Genomic DNA, 8,275 nt, shown 5'->3' with positions numbered 1-8,275 from the left:
CAACGAAGACCACAGTGCCTACCACTGTCAGTACCAGGAGGACGACAACAATGACAACAAAGACCACAGTGCCTACCACTGTCAGGACCAGGAGGACGACAACAATGACAACAAAGACCACAGTGCCTACCACTGTCAGTACCAGGAGGACAACAACGATGACAACAAAGACCACAGTGCCTACCACTGTCAGTACCAGGAGGACGACAACAAGGACGACGACAACAACGATGACAATGAAGACCACAGTGCCTACCACTGTCACCATGACAACAACTACCGTGACAACTGTTGCCACAACCACAGTGACTACAGTTGTCACAACCACAGTGACTACAGTTGTCACAACAACCACAGTGACTACAGTTGTCACAACAACCACAGTGACTACAGTTATCACCCAAAGCACAATTCCCAACAATCCTCTCTTGTACCCTACACTCATCCCGTCCCTGGTCGTGATACCGTTGCTGCTTGTCTGCATCTGCTGCTGCAAGAGGGTGAGTGACCCTTGCCCGCACAGCCTGCATCCAGCCCTCACCGACCCCTGAGGGACCAGCCCCATGCCTGCCCCATGATTCTGCCTGTGGCCAGGTTCCATCAGCTCTGGGGTCCTCACACTAGCAAACAAGGCACAGACTCTGTCCTCCCATCCCGGGCATAGACACACCCTGGGCTTCTAGGGGGCCACCTGCTTCATGCTTTCACCTTCACAGGGAGGTGGACTGTCATCCCAGAGGGCTGGGAGGCAGGGAGGGCTGCAGGGGGAGGGAGGGAAGGGGAGAGGAGGAGGGATGTGGGGAGTGTTCTCTTGTCTTCATATGATGTCAGGGCTGCGGCTGAAAACTCTACCAGGGACCAGGGGCCTTAGTCTGCCTGTCTCCCCCTTGACCCTCCACGGAGGTACCGATTCCCCTTTGATGACTGAGGAGCCTGAGGCTCAGGGAGGCACCTAGGTTGACACCCCAAAGCCCATGTTTGATCCCTTACTGCTGCCGAGCAGGGTCCTCTCCTGTCTGCATAGCTGAGCCAGAGCCTTCCATGCCCCTTCCAGCCAGTGTTTATGTCTCTTTAACATCCTAGATCGTCAAGGAGCCACCACCAGCCCAGAAACCAGAAAAAGTAAGTGGTGTGTTTCGTTGTGATGTTGTCAGCATACTTGATGCACACACTGACCTGCAGAGAGAGGCCCTCTGACATGTATGGGGAGATGCCCTCCCCCACCCCTCCAGCTCCCACCTACCTGGGCAGAGAGAGGTGGCAGAAAGAAGAGGGTGACAGAGGGCAGGGAGGGACCCCAGAGAGGACCTGAGACTCACAAAATGTCACCCGGACAACACGGTTCCCCACCTCCGAAGACAGCCTGAACCAGGGCCTTTATCACTGAATCAGCAACATGGGGTAGCCTATTTCAGGAACAGCTATGATCCCTCCTGATATAAATGGGCTTTTCCTCAATTCCCAAAAGACTCTCTGTAGACTGATCCTTCCCAGGACTGGCGCAAGCATTTGGAGAAGGATCCTCAGGTTTCAGGGACCTGGTCCCCCTCCCCGGGCTCTGATGTATGCTGGGCTCCATTTCCTTGGTCTTCATCCCTGGCTCATGTCAGGATGAGGGTCTTGGCAGGGTTGGCCTTTAGGGACCGGGGACTGGGGAGGGTGGAGGGAGTCCTAACCTGACTTTGAGCTGTTGGGGACTAGGGCAGGTGAGCACAGGGACCAAGGGTCAGGTAAGGAGGCTGGCGCTGACCCGGGGTAGGGGCCCAACCCAGGGCCCATAACAAGTAGTTAGAGCAGCGGTGCCGTGTCGAGGCAGGGGGACCTGGGCCTGAGATCTGGTGGGAAACAGGGTCACTGCCTGGGCTGACGTCTACACTGGCTGCAGTGTGGCCTGGGGAGGCTGGATCTGCCAGAGTTGGGTGAATACAGCCCTGTCACCTGCTAATGCCCACACCCCTGCCAGCCTCCGTCACATGGCACAGCCTCACGCCCAGCTTCTCCTGCAAGGGTGGCTGCCAGGAACCAAGGGGACAGGATAGAGTTTGTTGATGTTTGGAGAAGAGCCATCTTTGTAAACCAAAAGGAGTTGGTGTGTTTTTCACATGGAGGCCACTCTCCTACGTGCCGGGTGCTGCTCATTTGTCCTTGATTCTCCAGCAAACATTTGCTGACTCGCCAGTACTTGACAGGTGCTGGGGCAACAGATGTCATGGGTCTGCACCCAGGAGCTGCCAGACAAGAAAGACTGCAATTTTTTTCTCTTTCTAGAAGCCATGCCCTGTACAGACCAGGGTGATTGTCTCCTGCTGTGGGTGCCAAGAAGACAGGATGAAACAGATGGAGGTGACAAGCACCCTTAGGAAGGGAGGGATGAGCCCCTCAAGGCTGGAGGTTTGGAGGAGGGGGAGCCAGTTCAATGCACACAGACTTGGGCCTAAAACACCTGGCTTGGATGGAGACGAGCTTTATGGGCTCTGGTCTCCCACCTCTCGGTGACAGAGAACAACCAGAGACCCTCCCGACCCTATGGCCCAGGGGAGGACAAAGAGCTGAAGGCTCAGGTGCCCCCTGCCTCCAGGCAGTCCCAGCACCAGGGACCTCGCCTTGGGATGGGCCCAGGATTCTGCATGTTGGGGGCTGACTCACAGCCGGCCAATTCCTGATTCTCAGAGTTGTCATCAGCTCTGGCAATCTCCTGGGTTTCAATGGCCAGTGGTTGCATGAGTGAAAACATGTAATGACAAACAGACACACACCAGTCAGGGGGAAAAAAAATGAAAAAGAAAAGAAACTTCTGAGCCAAGATCTTACCAGCATTAAACTACCCGGGAGTGCCTACGGCTCCTGTCTGCTCAGTGAGGGAGGGAGACAGCTCACTGCATTGTCCTTGAGGCCCCTGAGATGGGGTGACAAGGGCCACATGGAGGAGGGGGAGTCACTTCCCTCCCCCAGGTGACTGAGACCCCAGCTGGCAGGGGGCTGAGAGATGACAGGGACGAAGAGGGTCCCAGGTGGCCGGTCTGAGGAAGGAAGACCCCACCATCTCTGGGTTCAACTTTGCCCTCCTCCCCCTGGTCCTGCCTCTGTCGCTGTGGGATCCATTGGTCCTCCTGGGAGCTTCAAATGGCAGCCGGAGGGCGGGCCCCGCATCTCCCCTGAGAGTCAGTGTGAGGGCACGGAGAAGACAGAGCTCACCTTCCAGAGAGGGAGGAAGCACCTGCCAGGGGCTCGTTCCTGCCTCAGGCCCGGCCCCACCTTCCGCCCACACCACGTCCACGTTTTCACCGGTTCTTTGGTTTCCTCATCTCTCTCTTTCCCCCGTTTCAGGACCCTTCCCCCTGAGCAGGGACTGGGACTCTTCCCTGCCTTCTCCCTCTGAGCCCCCCAAAAGCAGGCCCTCTTCCCTCTTCTTCAGGCTCCTGCCCAGTCCCCATGCCCCCCTCACCTTGCTCCTTGAGGACCTCTCCTTGGCTACTGCATGTCTCCTCCAAACTTTGACACTTTTTTCAAAAGTAGCCCCGACCTCTCCTCCTACACCAAAAGTACCGATTTGTTCCAGAACCCAAAACAATCTGTGACCCACAGTGACGAGCTCCCAACAAACACAGAAGACTTTTAAGCCCCCTGCCCCAGGTGATGGCTGCAGTGCTGTCTCAGCCAGTTTGTGGGGACACAGCCCTGGGAAGCCATGGGAGACAGAGGGGACACCACCCATCTGGACGCAGTGTCTGTGCCTGGAGCTTCCTCACAACCACTTCTGCTTTTCAGGGAAAACTGGATACTTTTTATGACTTTGTCCAGCGCTGCAGCCAGCTGCCATTGATGTGGTGTCCGCCCAGGGACATGGTAAGCAGGGCACAGGGATGCTCCCCGTGGGCTGGGGTCTTGCTTTTGCCCTTGATAGTTGCCTCCGGGAGTGTGGGTCAGAGAGCCCTCTCCGGGCATCTGCCGAGAGGAACGCCCAAGGCGTGGAGACCTGGAGCTCATGAGCCTCCAGACGATTCTCAACATGGTGCCCGTGCATTTCCCCTGCGTCCTCGTCTCAAGGATGTCAGGACCTTTCTTCTCCAGAGCAATGCCCAGCAATTCCAATCTTAAGCGAAAAGGGCTGGACAGGCCTGTTGGACTCCCGTCCATCGTCCCTCCCCACTGCCTACCTGACCCTGTGGGACTGCTGGCTGCACCCCATCCATGAGACCCTCCTGGGCTGCTCACTCAGCTGCAGCAGTGGCGGAGGACATGGTGACACCCCCTCCCCAATGTTGTCTGGTCAACACTGACTGGTTTTACCAGGTAGTAAAGATGCCCTCCTTGTGTCAGTGCCTGTGACAGTGGGGAGAAGCCCAATTTCTCCACTTGTCATCCTTGTTATTTAATAATAATAATGATAGATAATTTTATTGTGTCCTTTCTGTGGGTCAGTTCCTCAAGAACTTTACATGTTTTCACTGCTTTAATCCTCCCAGTGAATGTACAGGTAGATACTACTGTACTTGTAGATCCCAGCTCTATGGAGGCGGGTATGACCCACAGAGAGGCTGAGTGACTTGTCCCAGCTCACAAAGGATGGGAGCAGCAGAGCGGGACTTTAATTCTGAGCCTGGCTCCACCCTTCTCACTGCTCTGCCCCCCATTCGGGTCAGCACTCATGGTCTCATGATGGTTACCCCCAAACCATCAGAGAGCTGCCCTTCTCAGGCCTCCAGATCTGAGGAGGACCTTGCTCCTGGTTCTCTTGGGAAGCACCTGCCTGGGCATCATATTCCTGGGTGTCCCCATTATCAGACCTTTTGTACAGACCGGGCCAGGGGCCTGGAGGATGTTGCAGTCCCACGATCTATAGTGAGGTCTGTACTGACCACATTCACTGAATCAGGAAAACACTGGCTCTTGGTGGCTGGACAGGTGGGCATTTAGAAGCTCTGGATAGGCCTGAAAGCCTCTGGACACTGCTGGTGACACACCTGAGGCATGCTCACACCCAGCAGAGACACTGTCTGGTGACAGTGGTGTCGGGGCTCCTTCTGCAGCTGGGCTCCCGGCTCTGGGTGTGAATCGAGCTCTGAGTCCCAGCCTTGCTTGCACAGAAGCCCCATTCTCCACCTGTCTCTAGACAGCTCTCTAGACACTTGAAAGTCATGAATATCTCAGTGAGGGCCTGTTTGGCCAGATCAGAATCTGTGAGAGTGACAGTTAAGCTGAGAAATAACTGATAAAAATAAATCCAGAGAGGTCCTTCCAAATGGAGGAAACAGCCAGTGTGTATGCCCTGGGGCTGTAGGGCTTGCTGAATTGAAAGGCTCGAAATCAAGTACTGTCCTCATCAATCCAATGGTCAAGATGTTCACAAGATACCCACTGTCACCACATAGGGTGTGGGGGACAGAGGCACACCAGTCCTGCAGGTCAGAGTGTTGCAAGGGCACCAAATCCAGTTGTTCCACTGCATGTGGTCCACACACACTGAGCCCTCTGATCATGAATGAATGAATGGGCACTTCTAGTTACACGTGCTCCTGTGTAGAGGCTTTAGGTCATTTCTGTGACACAAGGAGGCATTTTGGATCTGACAATATAGGGCACAGAAATCTGCTTTGCGGGGCACTGTGCAGGGATGGGGAAAGGTCCCTTTGGCATTTTCAGGAGTGACTGTAGGAAAGTACTGACTTCAACCTGTTACTACATCTGTGAAGTTAGTCTAGTTTCTGAAACGCTCCAAGCTTTACCTTTTTTTTGACAAAAACAGGGATAAAATAATAAAATGCCACTGAAGAAATAATGCAGTTATGAAGAATGCTAGGTCAATTTTTGCTGAGGCTAAGAAAGTGTCCAGGTGAGTCCGAATAACCCAGAGTCCAGAGGTCCTGGAGTCCCATTGACAGATCCATCCAGGGCTGCCCAGAGATGCTGTCAGCTGGTCAGTGTGCTCACCACCCTCCCTGTGGTGCTGCAGACAGATTATGGTGTCCCAAAGGGTCTGCATCAATCTCTACCCAAACCAAGGGGTCTGTATGTGCTGCTGCCTCCAGAGCCCATCACCCATCTGAGGGCACCATCACCTGCCCTTGCACTGTGGACTCAACCCCAGCCTGAGGGTTGTAGTGAGAACCCATCCCTTTGGCACATACTCACCAAGAGAGCCTGGGCAATGCTGGGGCTACAATGGCAATAAGCCCTTGTCCTTGCTAACCAGGCTCCCAGTGCAGAGGGGAGCAGGCAAGTTCAACACCAGAGCAAAGGGAGTCCAGAGTCAGAACAACGGGGCTCCATAGGGAAGGGAGGGCAGATGTCCAATATCTGAACAGAATCTAGTATTAGGAGCGCAGGCTGGAGGCCGGCACCTAGGGAGAGGAAGGGCATCAACAAAGGCGCACCCTGGGGATCCTGACAGGTACTGAGCCTAATCCCCTTGAGCCAAGGAAACCACAGCCTTCTGCTCCCAATTCCAATGGCTTCTCAGTAACCTTCTCTCTCTACTCTTCTTCACACAGGGGAGGTGCATCAACTTCACCTTAATGAATCCCCACTGCACACAAATGTTCTGCGGCCCAAAGATCTGCCTTCAACCCAGCCAGGAGTGCTTCCCCCTCAGTAGCTGCTGTTCACATAGTCAACATCTCCCACCCATATGCTCTCAGTCACTCTCCAGGATGCTGCCGCTGATCCCTCGTACTGCCCGGAAGCTCTGCAGAAGTACTTTGTCACTCCCACCCCCGTAGCCCAACATCTAAATCACCAAAACACAAAATTGTTAAGAGCCCCTTTTGTACTGAATTGGACACATATATTGTGTTTGGGTTTCCAGTCAAAAGGAGTTGGGATTTGTTGTTGATTAGCAAGAGAGTTTGTTACCTGGTGAGCACTGCTCCACTGTATGAGATGCAGCTATACTGCTCCTGCCAGAACAAAGCACCCTGGTGTCCTGTGGATGTAGACATGATGAGTCTCATTCCCCACAGACAGGTCTTCATCTGTCACCATGGGTTGAGATACGTGGGGTTTTAGCCAAAATATGCTCTTTCCAAAAAGCCCAAAATATCTTTGATGTATGAATATAGTCTGGTGTCCATTACTCACTTGCTGTTACTTAATCTCCTGGGCAAGTTACTTTATCTCCCTGTGCTTCAAATTCTCACTGAAAAGAGGGATAATGGTGTCTCCTCTACAGGGTGCCATGAGGGTGACAGTAACTGCTACAGTGTGCTCAGAACAGGGCCAGGTCACTTGTAAAGACTCAGGGGCCCAGTAGTTAATGTCTTCCTCCTCTGCCCCAGGGAGGGAGAGGATGATGAGCTCAGAGACATCAAGAAATATGTGCTGAGGACCAAGGTGTTAGAAGAAACCATGACTGGGCCTTTCAGCTCTAGATACCAGGACGTGGGGTTGCCACACTTGAGAATTCTCTGTAAACTGCTGACCACATGTAGGTTAATATCCAAGGCCACTACCCATGTAATCTCCAAGGCACTATCAAAAAAAGGTCCTCAAATCTACTACCTCCTTCAGAAATGTAATTTCCCTTCTTGTACCTTAATATTTCTCATAATATTAAGGTAATTGCAGGGTCCCAATTTCCCATCAGCTCCTCTGATGACAGAGACACACCTCCCAATTTTTCAGATCCCTCCTAAAGAATACTTTGAAGACATGATCAGGTTTCCTTCCATACTTACATGCTAGAGGACTATCAACAGGCAAGAATTCACTGTGAAAATCACAGAATATATATGTGAAGATGAAGCAACACCATGGACCACAGAGTCCAAGAAGGGAAGAAGAGACTGCTTACTCAAAGACCAGTGCACATACCAATGCAACAAATCAGGGACCATGAAGAATCAAGGAAACATGAGATGATGAAAAGAAATGAATAAACTCTCTAAAGAAAAAGAGATCTATGTACTCTTGTAGAGAGGATTCAAAATAATCCTCTTAAAATAGTTTAGTGAAATTCAAGAAACACACATAGACACACAACTTCATGAAATTCAGGAAAAAAATGTATCAACAAAATGAGATGTTCAACAAAGTAATAGAAACCATCAAAAGAACAACTGGAAACTAGAGCTGAAGAATACAATGACTGTACTGAAGAATATAATAAAGAGATTCAACAACAAACTCGAGCAAGCAGAAGAAAGAATCAGTGAACTAAAAGATAGGTCATTTGAAGTTATCCTGCCACAGGAGTGAAAAGAAAAATTAATTTAAGAGTGAAGAAACACTATGGGACATTACAAACAGAATCAATAGTGAATTATGGGAGTCCCATTGA

At 52.0% G+C, this 8,275-nt stretch overlaps 1 long non-coding RNA gene across 1 annotated transcript; it reads left to right on the top strand.

Annotated features, from left to right (window-relative positions):
* Window positions 1-320: 320 nt before the first annotated feature.
* Window positions 321-6,992, top strand: LOC132507487 (uncharacterized). The gene is made up of 5 exons (XR_009536204.1): window positions 321-500; window positions 1,084-1,122; window positions 2,269-2,343; window positions 3,769-3,846; window positions 6,492-6,992. It is a non-coding gene; the product is annotated as an uncharacterized LOC132507487 (long non-coding RNA).
* The last annotated feature ends 1,283 nt before the right edge of the window (window positions 6,993-8,275 follow it).

Source organism: Lagenorhynchus albirostris, chromosome 16 (assembly GCF_949774975.1).
Source record: "Lagenorhynchus albirostris chromosome 16, mLagAlb1.1, whole genome shotgun sequence".
Taxonomy (NCBI): domain Eukaryota; kingdom Metazoa; phylum Chordata; class Mammalia; order Artiodactyla; family Delphinidae; genus Lagenorhynchus; species Lagenorhynchus albirostris.
This window is presented reverse-complemented; position numbering and strand designations above follow the sequence as displayed.